The sequence below is a fragment of the Enhydra lutris genome, unplaced genomic scaffold, assembly GCF_002288905.1.
Source record: "Enhydra lutris kenyoni isolate GAN:26980312 unplaced genomic scaffold, ASM228890v2 scaffoldscaffold94, whole genome shotgun sequence".
Lineage (NCBI taxonomy): Eukaryota > Metazoa > Chordata > Mammalia > Carnivora > Mustelidae > Enhydra > Enhydra lutris.
In genome coordinates, this window is record NW_019154178.1 from 1,013,361 (window position 1) to 1,026,002 (window position 12,642).

At 62.5% G+C, this 12,642-nt stretch overlaps 1 protein-coding gene across 2 annotated transcripts in view; it reads right to left on the bottom strand.

Moving 5' to 3' along the window:
* Window positions 1–12,642, bottom strand: part of LOC111138935 (potassium calcium-activated channel subfamily N member 3) — a 186,362-nt gene that overhangs the window by 136,039 nt on the left and 37,681 nt on the right. The gene's annotated exons all lie outside the window — the stretch shown is intronic.

Consider the following 12,642-nt stretch of genomic DNA (forward strand, 5'->3'; position numbering starts at 1 on the left):
CCCTGCCCCTCGTGGCTTCCAGGACCGCACCTGCCCAGCCTGGGCCAGAGCCTGGCAGAGCATCCCTGCATCCATCCTGGCCTCCGGAGCCACCGAGCCACCGGGTGCTCAGCCCGGCCTGGCCGGGTCGGCGCAGGGGTGGAGGCTTCGCTCTGGCTGGGAGGAGGAGGGCTCGTAATCATGGGGACGGGGCGGTAAGAGCCAGTCTGTGGTGAATGGCCACAGGGCCCGCCGTCCACACTTGGGGAAGGGGCTTCACCTGGACGTCACCGAAGGTATTTCCAGGAGACTGCCAGCGGCAGATGAGTATTTATAACCCCGGCACAGGAGGCAAGACAGCACCTGGATGGTGACAGAGAAAACGGGCTCCACCGACGGAAACCCTCCAGCCGGAGCCGGGCCTCTGATTCGACCCGAGGAAACCCGTTCTGCCCGCGTGCCACGGGCGGACTCCAGCCGCGGCCCCGCCATCTCTGCTGCTCCCGCTTCCGGTGGTCCCGCAGAGACGGGGGAGGCGGCCTCCCTCCTGGGAGCAGCCCCGCCGGTCAGGAGAGCCTGCCCCTGTCTGTGAGGGCCCTTCCTGCTGCATGTGGAGCGGCTCCACACCAAGGGTGCCTCACTGGGGGATGGAGCCCTGGGTCGCCTCGGCTCCAGCTGTGGGACTGGGCTTTGGTCTCAGGCGGGGCCCTGTGATCTTGTTCCAAAGTGCCCTGGGGCTCCCCTTCCCTGCGCAGACGCCCAGAGGCTCTGGCCAGAAGAGGAGGGGACATCAGTGTGCACCTACAAGGCACAGTGGGGGGTGGGGGCTGGGGGCCGGCAAACAGGCCCAGGACCTGCCAACGGGCGGCGACAGGCCTGGTCGGGTGCAGGTGAACAGTCAGGCATCTGGACGCTTCGACAGTAAGACCCTGGGAGCTGCAGGTCAGAAGTGACACCTGTCACTTTGGGAACAACCTGCCATCTTTATTGGTTCCCACGATGGCCCTTGGGAGCACCGCACCCGCTTCTGTCCATCCACACACAGCGGATTTTCTTCAAGACCAGGAAACCTGCAGCCCCATCGAGCGTCCCCCCACCCCCGGCCTCCGGGGCCGACAGCCGCTTCCTTCTCGGGGCGCGTTTCACAACTTGAACCCAAGGAGTGTTGAGTCCTGTGAGATGTGTCCAAGCCAGCGGCGAGCAGGGCCAGCAGCGGTGACAGCTGTTCCCACAGCTGGCAGATGTGCTGCAGCTGCTGGCAGGGTGGGCCGACGTCAAGCACGGGTCCGCGGGGTCAGGGGGACAGAGGGACACCTCCCGCAAGCGGCCTCCCAGGAACCTCGCCGCCACCAAATGCCCCATGGGTGTGGCCGTCCCTGTGCCCGGCAGCGCCGAGGACCCAGTGCCTTGCCTTTGCTGCAACTGCCCCTCGCCCAGCGGAGGCCCCGGACTCCAGCGGCCAGCAGGGGTGCTGCGAGGGGGCTGTGCACCCGTCCTCGCAGGGAGCCCACCCCTGCGCCTGCGTGTGGGCACCTTCAGCCAGAGAGGTATGGACACCCTCGCCAGCAGGCGCAGCACAGTTCCCCGAACCCACCGCTACAGAATGCCCCGGGCGAGCGGACGGGGAACCAGTTAGGATTTCACTTGTGCTTCGGGACCCACCTTCTCCTCCGCAGTCCCTGGGTCCCCACAGCATGGGCGTCCCCCTCTTTATGACCCCAGGACAGTTCTGGGTTCAAACCCTAACCACTGCGCTGCACTTAGGTGCCCACGTGTCCCCCCTTCCCCTCCACAGCACCCCTCACTCCCTCCCGAGACCATACGCTGTTCGGGGCGGGGAGCCCACCGTCCCCGTTCCCGTCCTGGCACTGAGGAGGCAACTGGGGGTGGGGAGGCTAGCGGCGCTCAGGCGAGAGGAGGGGTGCGAGCGAGACTCGCCGTCCTACCGTGCGCCCGACGCTCTCATCCCCTTTACACAGTCCCAGCGGTACCCCCGGGCGCTGTGATGATCCCTGTCGCGGAGGTGAGGCCGCTGAGAGAGGCGGACCCTCACCCCAAGGTCCCGGGCAGGAGCGGGCACGGCTGGGACCCACAGCTCGGCCGCCGGGCTCCGGAGCCCGACTGCGGTCAGACCCCACACGCGCTGCCTGTCCCCCGAGCGCGGGGGACAGAAAATCTCACCGCCCACCGCCAAGACCTTGAAGCAGGCAGAGTGACCTTCCTCCGGGGGCTCAGCTGGGGGACTCAGACGCGCTGGACTTTGCTGAGGGCAAAGGAGACCTTAGCCCGACTGTCTGGACCTTTAAGTCCGCGGTAACATAACAGAGAGTCCTCTGGAAACCTTTACCGCTCCCCGCGCCCCCGCGTCCCTCCCCACCACTGCCGATACACATGTGGGCAATCCCAAGCACAGGACCCCCGGAGACACATCTGAGGGACCAAACAGTAATAGATGACCTTTCCCAACAAGAGCTAGCCCCTCGGGACCCTGGAAACCTTGTTTCCGAAACACCTGGGAGGCGGACCCTCTCCCTAACCCCCTCCCAGCTTGAAAGTACATAATGGGCCTCCTCACGGCCCCGGCGCAGATCCCTCCGTCCACGGGCCTGTCCCCCTGCTTCAATAAAACCACCTTTCTGCACCAAAGACGTCTTAAGAATTCTTCCTGGCCGTCGGCTTCAAAGTCCAAATTTCCACGTCAGTGAGGATGTCTTAAAAACCAGTTTATTGTATTTTCTAGGAGAAACCCTTCAGAGAAATATAACATGCAAAGGGGGAATTAATACAAGTCAGCCCCGTGGACAGCCCTGACAAGGGTCCGAGAGGTGCAGGAGGCAAACAGGCCCACTCCGGGGGGCCTCCGTGCACAGCCATTTCCGAGGGGGCAAGGGGGAGACACGGCCACTCAGGACAAGGGCCATGAAGCTCAGTCTGGGGCAAGAGGGACTGTCCCCATGGTCATGAGACTGCGGCTGTGAGGCAGGCAGGCCATGGACCGGCTCGGAGCCGCGACCCACATCCTGCTACGTCTAGAGTCACCTGGAGGGGGACCTGGGGGCTCAGTCGCTGAGCGTCTGCCTTTGGGTCAGGTTATGATCCCAAAGATCCGGGATTGAGCCCCGTGTCAGGCTCCCAGCTCAGCGAGGGGTCTGCTTCTCCTTCTGCCTCTCTCTATCCCTGTCTCTGTCTCGAATGAATAAATTAAAAATCTTAAAAAAAAAAAAAAAAAAACAGAATCAGCAGCCTGGGAAGCCTATGCACAGTCAGTGCCTCCCTGGAGCAATTAGGTCCGGTCTCGGAGGGACATGGGCCGCAGCACTGTTCTAAAGGGTGGTGCCTGGGGTGCCCGGATGGCTCAGGTGCTGAAGCCCTGGCCTCTTGGTTTCCACGGAGGTCATGCTCTTGGGGTCATAGGGTCAGGCCCCATATGGGGCTCCCTGCTCAAGGGGGAGTGTGCTTGGGATTTTCTCTCCCTCTGCCCCTCCCTTCTTCGCACAGTCTCTCTCTAAATAAATAAACCCTTACAAAAAATAAAATAAGCAAAGGGTGATTGCTGAGTGATCCAGCCAAATGTGAGGACCCCTGGTCCAGAGCCTGCACGGAGTGACTCACCAGAGCAGCGGCTGTCCTGCTGGGACCAGTGCTGTGTGGAGACTCGAACCGGTTAAACTCCCTCCATCCTCCCCACTCCCACCATTCAGGTCCGTCCCAGGGGAATGAGTTGCCCCTGGTTTTCTGGGGCACCTCGGTGAGAGCTGGCGGGTCTCAGGCCGTGTGGCTCCAGACGCAACTCTAGGCTCGCGACTTGGGACAGGCCATCTAACGCAGAGTCCTCATCTGTAAGTGGGGGGACAGTGGCCCCCAGACGCCCACATCCTAATCCCCAGAACCTATGAATATGTTCACCCTACAAGCAAAGAGGACTGTGGACGCAGGCGGGAGTAGCGCGGTGATTGGGTGCCGGTAGAGGAGGGCGACAGAACCCTGGCTTACCGGGGGACACAGCGCAATGGTCCCTCCACAAGAGGCAGGAGGGGTCAGTGCCTGAGAACCGAGGTGAGAACGGAGGAAGATGCCAGCTTCTGGGAGTGGGGACAGGCAAGGGGACGGAGCGCCCTAGAGTCCGAGAGGCTTGCCGCCGGGTGACCGCTCAGGTTTAGTCCAGTGAGACCCATTCAGGACTCCGGACCTCCAGAACCTTGTGACAATAAATGTGTGTTGTTTTCAGCCACTAAATGGATATTAATTTGTCACAGCAGCTGCAGGAGACGGACAGCAGATGTGTGCGGGAAGCCAGAGGCCGTGTCAAGGTTAAATGAGATGAGGTCTGCAAACACGGCCTGGGAACGGTTAGCTGCAGTCACCACATCTCCCGTGGCCATCCTCTGGGGGGCTGCCCCCTCTCCGCACCCCAGCTCCAGAGCGGGATGCATCAGCCCCGAGCAGACGGGGGGCCTGGCCAGTCCTCCGGAGACAAGGCAGGCGGCTTCCTAGCGCCTTGAATGACGGTCAGACGCCTTGGGCTCTCTGTGGCCCCCGCGCAGACTGGGCAGGTGACAGAACGCGATCCCGCCCTGCCACCCGGACAGCTCCCACCACACGGGAATGTGGCACCGGCCCCGGGAACTAAATTTACCCCGAAGGGACACCCAGATCAGAATGTCCTCTGCTGCGTGGTCCTGCCCTCAGCGTGCCCCTGATCCTGTTTCCAGAGCCAGGCGGTGCTGGCTGCACAGCTCAGCCCTGTCAGTTTGACCTGAAAGCCACACACACGAAGCCAGCCCACAGCGACAGACACCACGTGCTCAGATAGGACAGGGGGACAAGGCTGGAGCATGCCAGCCAGTAGAGCTGCAGGACAGGGCGGCACCGGAAGCAGGCAGGTGTGGACAGTGCCCACAGGCGCTCCGAGGGGAGGAAGGAAAGGAAGCCTATGTCCTGGGAGCCAGCCCAGCGGCAGGAGCCACGGCAGCAGGAGCCCTGGGAGCAGAAGGAGCCACGGCAGCAGGGGCCACGGGTGGTTCCTGCCCCACAGCAGCTGCTTCTGGACAAGCCGTCTCCCTACATTCGCTCCTTTGCGGCCCATGACAAATTGAGAAGCCCCACACCAGGCTTGGGCGATGTCACTGACCCCGAGGGGAAAGGAGCCCAACCCACCACACTGTGGGAGGGTGGCCTTGTGGCCACCACGCATCCCCAAGCCTATAGTTGGAGCGCTGCGGACAACGCAAGGACGCAGGCGCCCTGCCTTGGGCCACTCGGTCTCCAGGCCGCGTGGAGTAGTGTATTCTCAGGGAAGAGCAAAACTGTAAAACCCGGGGTGCCTGGGTGGCTCAGTGGGTTAAAGCCTCTGCCTTTGGCTCAGGTCATGATCTCAGGGTCCTGGGATCAAGCCCCACATCAGGCTCTGCTCAGCAGGGAGCCTGCTTCCCTCTCTCTCTCTCTGCCTGCCTCTCTGTCTACTTGTGATCTCTGTCTGTCAAATAAATAAATAAAATCTTTAAAAAAAAAAACAAACTGTAAAACCCTTGAGCCTCTGGTAAAGCCCCACCAGCTCCGTTCCTGCTCCACGTCTGCAAGGATCCGACAGCACAGGCTCCGAGAGGCCCCGGCTCCCAGTGAGGTCCTGAGCTGCCGGGCGGGACCCCGGGGCCGGCAGACGTGCTTCCCGGCGCTCTCACTGGGGAGCCAGAGTGTGCCGGGGATCTGCCTCTGTCTCCCTAATGACCCCCCAAGGAGGGAGACCTGTCACCACTTCCTCTGACCTGGGCTGGGCTGTGGGTCGGCACTGGTGCTGGCCTGGGGCTGGGGCTCTTCCCACACCCACGGGTCTCAGCATTGAGAGTGAGGCCTCCCAGTCACCCACAAAACGCTTTGCTAGTGTGGCTGGGGCTGAGCTCCCTGCTTCCCCATCCCTGAGCCCCTTCTGGCGGACGGGGCTGTGCCTCTCTACATGCAGGTGACGGGCTGCCCCCAGTCTGCTCGCCAGCCCCCTGAACCCCCACTTCTCACCACGGCCGTGTGGCACCCATCCCCCCATTCCCTGCTCCACACCTGCCCGAGCACACCCCTTCCCTAAAGCCCCCTCGTCCCACCTGAGCCCAGGAGCTCTGCCCAGCCCTGGAGGCCCATCCCAACCGGCCTGCGTGGCAGCCGGGGTCCGTGCTGTACCCACCACACCCGCCGCCCGTGTCATCCCAGCGCTCGGCGGCCAAGGCAGTGGTGGGACTTGAGGGCTTACCTCCCCGTTAGATCACAAGCCTGTTTAGGGCAGGGACCTTGCCGTCCCCACGGTGCCCAGCTCAGAACAGACCTTCAATAGCTCAGAATCAAATGAAATAATCACCTTTTGTCCGTCCTCCAGGCGGCAGACGGCGGTTGCTATCTCTAACAGCAGCAGGAAGACAAACAGCGCCCTGCCCACCCCTCCCCCCAGTTCCACACACAGTGGTGATCATTTCTCTTTGCTCTCAAACCAACAAGGTTTCTAGCACATTCCGGCAAGAGGCACCAGAGAGGGCCAGGAGGAGCCTCACCCCAGCTGCACAAAGGAGGGAACTGAGGCCAGGGCAGGGCAGGGCCTGAGGTGGCGACCGCAGAACACAGGCCCTCGGAGCGGCCTCGCGGAGCCCAGTCCAGTGACCGCGGCCGTCCTGCGCCCGGTCAGAACGGGTGGCCGTGCCGTGGTCGGCCACGGATGCCAGCATGGGGCTGCGGCCTGCAGAGCCACAGGTCAGCAGTCATGCCGGGCCGGTGGCTGTGGCCGGGAGCGGCTTCGGGACTGTCGTGGAAACACGCTGCTGTGAAGCCTAGTGGGGCGGCGCCGTGCTGACCCTGTCCTGCGGGCAGGCGGGTCCACAGGCGGTGGCGGCCACCCCGCGGCTCACAGCTCCTCCCAGGCAGGGAGTGTGGCTCCAGGAATGCAGAGCAGATCTTCTTCTGGGAGGGTGGGCTTGGGGGGAGCACAAAGCCACAGCCAAAGGAGAGGCCACAAAACACTTGGGACAAGAAAGATCCGCAAATCCTTGAATTCCTGTCTGTCCATTCCTTCTGTCTTTAACCCACTGAAAGGAAGAGTCTCTCCCCAGATGCCGTTTCTGGCTCCAGGTTTCTATCAACGGTTTGGAGGAAGTGATTATGTCAAACGCAGGAGGACAGGAGGCAAAGAGGACCCCCAGCACGCAGACAGGGCCCGGACAGGCGAGAGGGACAAGCTGAGCAAGTGGGGGGCTGCCAAACAGGCAAACCAAAGACGAGGCTTTCCCCCAAAACGCCAGCTCTGCAAGCAAGGGTGGGAGACCGCGTCCGGGACGCGCAGCCGGTGGCCGGCCCCTCTGCGACAGACGCACTTTCGTAAGCACGAGATTCCGTGCCCACAACCAAGCTGGAAGCGAGGCAACGGCTCCAACGGTCCTTGGCTGCGGGAAAGAGCACGAAGGCAGGTGCGTGGCGCCCCGTGCTGACCGGCTCGCAGGCCTTGGCAGGTGCAGACCAAAAGGGCTGAGTGGGGAGCAGGGGGCAAGGCAGACAGGGCTGCTAACCACGCCGGGGAGGTCGGGGATTTTCCTCTGGGGAGGAGAAGACCCTGGCAAGTCCAACAGGGGAGGCTAGGGGGTGAGGCTGCTGACCCTTACCACGGGACAGCCAGAAGGACAAGGAGGTGTGGGTGGGAAAGAGGAAGCCACTGAAGCCTGGTCCCCAGCCCAGGCGGCCAACAGGCCGCGGCTCAGCATCTAAGGGGAAGCCCAGCTGCACTCCAGGCAGGCCTTGGCTCTCGGGCCCTGGGAAGGCAGGGGCAGGAAAGAACAAGACCCAGGAGGGGGCCTGGCCAGCCAGCCAGGAAGGCTGCATCCTGGCCGGAGTGGGACGGGAGGCCAGGCCCCAAGTCAGACAGCTACTGCTGTCCTGAACATGCCCGGCCTCATCTTGCGGCTGGCCTTGGACCCAAGGGGAGGACCCCAGGGAAACTAGGAGAAGGAAGGGGTTTCTAACAGGCAGAGGGGCCCCGTGGAGCTGAGCAGAGGCTGGGGTCCCTGCTAGAGGGGCAGCTGGGGCAGAGGGACCAGGAGCTGCTGCCTGGTCTACTCTGGTCACCGTCCCACCCTGGGCTCTGTCATGCTGACTCGCGCCCATTTTTGGAGGAGAGTCCCCCTGGCTCAGCCCAAATTCCGGGCTGCTTTGGGCCCTGTGGGAGCGGAGACAGGAGACAGGGTCCATGGTTGGAGCTCTGTCCCCGAGGCGCTGAGGCTTCACAGGGCGGGGCAGGGCTGACCCGGCTCCAGCCCTCCCCCTCCCTGCCACAGAACGCTGGGCCTGTTGCTGGCCTCTAGGCCTCAGCCGGCTTCTCCCAAACAGGGACGGTAACAGAACCCACCCCCGGACCGTGAGGAGGCCTTCCTGAGGTCACAGAGGTCACAGAGGCACAGCCCTGCACACAGGAGATCAGCAAGCGGAGGCGACGCCACAGGCATCCGTGACATTACAAACCACTTTCCTTATCTAACCTGGGGGTCAGGGTGCGGCAGGACCGTGAGTGGGGACAGGGGAGGCAGGTTCACGTCTGCGCAGGCCAAGCTGGCAGGAGCCGGGGCCTTGGGGGGGCGCCCACGCCCACGGGCCATCGGTGGCATAAGGTTACATAGGAAAAGACAAAGCCAGCTCTGGGGGTGGATGGCGGGGACAGCTGCACAGCCGTGTGCGGGACTCACTGACGAGGCTGTCCACTCGTCAAAATGGCTGATGTTGTGTTACGTGTGGTTCACCACGTGCTTTATAAGCACACTGAAGGGACAGACTCAAGATGTGGCCTACGGACCACAGCCCTGGCACCCCACCACTACCTCCCACGCCAGTGTCCGTACCACGGTCAGGGCAAGAGAGCCCTGCTCGACTCAGCTGTCCTGACTTCTTTAATTCAGAGATAAACCAGGCCCAGCTCATGTCCTCCCCAGTGACTGGGTGTTGGAGAATTTGGCCAGTGGCCATTTTACCATCTTTTTTCTGGGGACACTAGAACACTCACAATCTTCTCGGTGGTCCACAGCATGACAACCATCCAGAACACGAGACACTCCCCCAATCCACGGAGAGCTGGCTGTCTTTAGAATCATGGCATCCCCATGATGTCCCACGCAGTGACCGGCACAGCAGGGACAGCCACAGGGGCAGCTAGGAGAAGACACAGGCCAGGGAACCTTGGGGGCCCAGGCCTGATGGAGAACTGCCGTGTCGGAGAGCAGAGCGTCACGTGAAGACAGTAGCGATGATGATACTAAATGGGACGGATTAACCCTGGGAAAGTCATGGGCAGCACACACAGGCCCACAGGGACACGAAATGTGCCGTGTCGCTGGGCACTGGGCCCCGGGGCCTCGGGCAATTGGACGTCCATCCTCAGAGAAGGAGACCAGGAGTTGGCACTGGGAAGGGAGGCCGGTCACTGACTCTAATTATCCTAAAAGCTTTTAGATGTCGGGCCGGTTCATAGTTGTAAGAGACGTACCAGGAGTCCCTTTAAACTCTAAGATGTTCGAGCCACAAAGAACTGTCTGCAAATTTCCCCGTCTCAGGTTGGAGGCTGTTCTGAGGTGAGAGTCAGCTCCCTTCCTGGACAGAGGCCAGGGGGGCCGGAGAAGGGCAAGGCCACCCGGATAGCCCCACACAGAGACAGGGCCCCACAAGGGTTCAAGGGCGGAGGACACCCCCTCCGTGTCGGGCTCCTAGAGCTGAGGAAGCTTCTGGAGGAGCCAGCGAGAGGCCTCCGCTGGAGTCACCGAAGCTCCGCCAGGGCCACGGTTTCGAACCTGCTGACAGACACTGCACGCGCCCTGTTGAGGCACCAAGACAGAGCGATATTTCTAGGCGACATGACAGAAAGTCAGTAGCGGTGTCTGAGACAACACAGGCGGGCCCCGCGGGCTCCGGGAGGGCGACAGGGCGGGGAAGCCCTCTTTGGGGTAGGAAGGGTTAAACCCAAAGGTTTAAAGATTTAGCAAATAAATCCAAAATGTCACATGGAGACTGCCAGGCTAGTGTGGTAACCATGGCAATCAGTGGCCCGCGGCACAGGGGAGAGGAGGGACCAGTGACGGTGGTTGGGAAGGAGGCCCCACAGGGTTGGCGGCTCACAGACCCGGGCCCCAGGCCACGCATCTGCAGAGGCCAGAACAGGGCTGTGGCTGCGGGGCCAGTCGGCCACACAGAGGCTCTTTGCTCTCCTAGATGGGGGGAGAAGACGTCCCCCCGCCTGCCCCCATGCTTGTCCTCATTCCTTTCTTTGTTCTCACTGGACACCTGCTCTGGGAGGCGCTCCAGCTCTGGGACACAACAGTGAGTCACGTCGTCCCCTCTGCACGGACTCACAGCAGGGAGTGGGTGCCGGCACAAAACGGGGCTACACTTGATGGAGGGGTCGGAGCCAGCGACAACCTAGCTCCTCACCCACGGCCCAGGGTGGCCGGGGGCAGTCCTGGAGGTCTTGGGGTCTCAGGGAGTGCCTGGGCCACTGGCCCATCTTGGAGCCAGTGAAGGCTCCAAGTGAAATCCATCAGCCAGCCAGCCAGAGACACCCACCCTAGGAAATGTCTCCCAGAGGCCTTAGAGGACAGAGACCACAACTCACTGTGGTTAGGCAACCACCATGTCCCTTGGAGGACAGACATGCCTTCCTTCTCTTCGTTCTCCACTGCCCTGAAATGCTCCAGACCGGTCTCTGCTCCCGATGAACATGGGACTCACCCAAAGCCTCATCTCCCTGCGACACCTGCCTTGCCCTCTGTGACCACACAGAGTCACACATACCTCATGTCATGGCACTTCTTAGGCTGGTCCCTGTGTGTCAAGGTCTAGGACAAGCAGCCTCCAAAGGCAGGGAATGGCCTGAATTATTTCTGGATTCCCAGCATCTGACCAGGTAGTTCTGTGAGTGGGGGGTGAGTTCGGGGGGGCCTTCTTCCACCGAGAGAGTGAGGGTGAGGGTCTGGAGCCAGACTTCGCCTGCACCGTCCTCCCGTTCCCCAGCAGGAGACACCATCAACTCATCTGGAACAGGAAGGCCTCCCGCAGCCCGGAGGGCGGTGTCCCTGCATGGCCTGTGACACACACAGGAGAGTGCTCAGGCCTGTGGTCCCGACACACCACGGGAGGCGAGCCCCTCTGTAAGGGGATATTCTCTTGAATATAATGTATGTCCTACAATCTAAAGTCCTTGCCCTGTCAGCCGAGAGCTTACTGGCATTTAATGGAAACACCCACAGAGACACACTTGCCAGATCCCAAGTGTCCCGCTGCACAGGTCCGTGTCCGGACCCAGCGGCTGGAGGCCCCATCTTGCTCCTGTCCTTGTGTTCCTCGGGTCCAAAGCAGGCTAGAAGCCTCTGGAAGGTCTGGAGGAGATCGCACCCCCAAGCGAGAGCGGCGGCCTCAGTCCTTTGACTTCGGTCGGGACCCGCAACCACAGGCAGAGTAACGGCCTCCGAGGCTCCAGCGCACGCGGCGCTGGACGCGTGAATGTTCTGCCCCTGCTCTGGGCCCTGCAGCTTCCCGCCCTGTGGCCTCAGCAAGGCTCTGCCCCTCCCTCCAGAATAGGGGTGCTGCCCCCCACCCTGGCCCCAGGCTCCCAGCCAGGGCACCTCCTCCCCGGGGCGGAAAGCACCTCCTACTCACCGCCGCCGCCCGCTCCCTCCGCTTCCTGCAGGCTCCTCCCCATTAGAGCCAGCCCCGCCCCCTCAGGCTCCTCCCCCAGCGAGCCCCACCCCCTCCTGCAGGCTCCTCCCTGCGAGAGCCAGCCCCGCCTCCCACAGGCTCCTCCCCACGAGAGCGAGCCCCCCCACTCCTGCCGGCTCCTGGACCAGAACCTGGCCCATCATTTCCTCCCCGCCCGACTGGCCCCTTCCCGGCAGCTAACCGACACACGCAGTCTCTGTAAAAGCGGACCCGACACCCCTCCCGTAGCAGTGCGTCCTCTCCAGCTGCCACTCTGGCTTCCTGCAACCAAACGCGTTAGCCCCAAGACTGGTCTCACTCCCCGTCTCACTCCACCACTGCCCTGCAACTGCCCTGCCCAGTGGAGGAGGGGCACGGGGACCCTGCCCCAGCCCAATGCCCATGACCCATGTCTCCAGCTCCTCGACCTCCTGGGCCTCCTGGGCCTCCTGGGTCTCCTCTGGCCTCCCTGACTGTTCCTTCTCCTATGGGGGTCTGCCGTGTCTCTCCTCTCAACCACCGCCACCCCACCAGGGGCCTCTGCAGCCCAGGCCTGGAGACAGCTGTGTTCCGCCCTGCCCTCCCCTGCCAGACCTCAGGCTCTGCAAACTGACCTGGTGATCACGCCCCCCTCCGGCTCCTCCTGGGGCTTCAGTCTGAATGGCACTCCCAGCCCCTGAGCTACCGGGGCCGCAGGAAGACTCCAGCCCCCTCTGCAGACAGCACCTCCATCCCAACCGGTGACCAAGTCTGGGCAATTTCACTGCTCGACTCCCTCATGCACAGTCCTTCCTGTCCTGGCTCTCGTCTTGCCCGGTTAGGTCATCACCAAGCTGGGGCGCACAGCTTCCCACTGGGACTGCCGTACTCCATGGATCCACGTCCTCTCGCTGACGACCTTGTCCTGGAGACAGCGGGGTGCACGCTGCCGTTTCCCTCTCCAGGCCTTGGTTTGTTTTG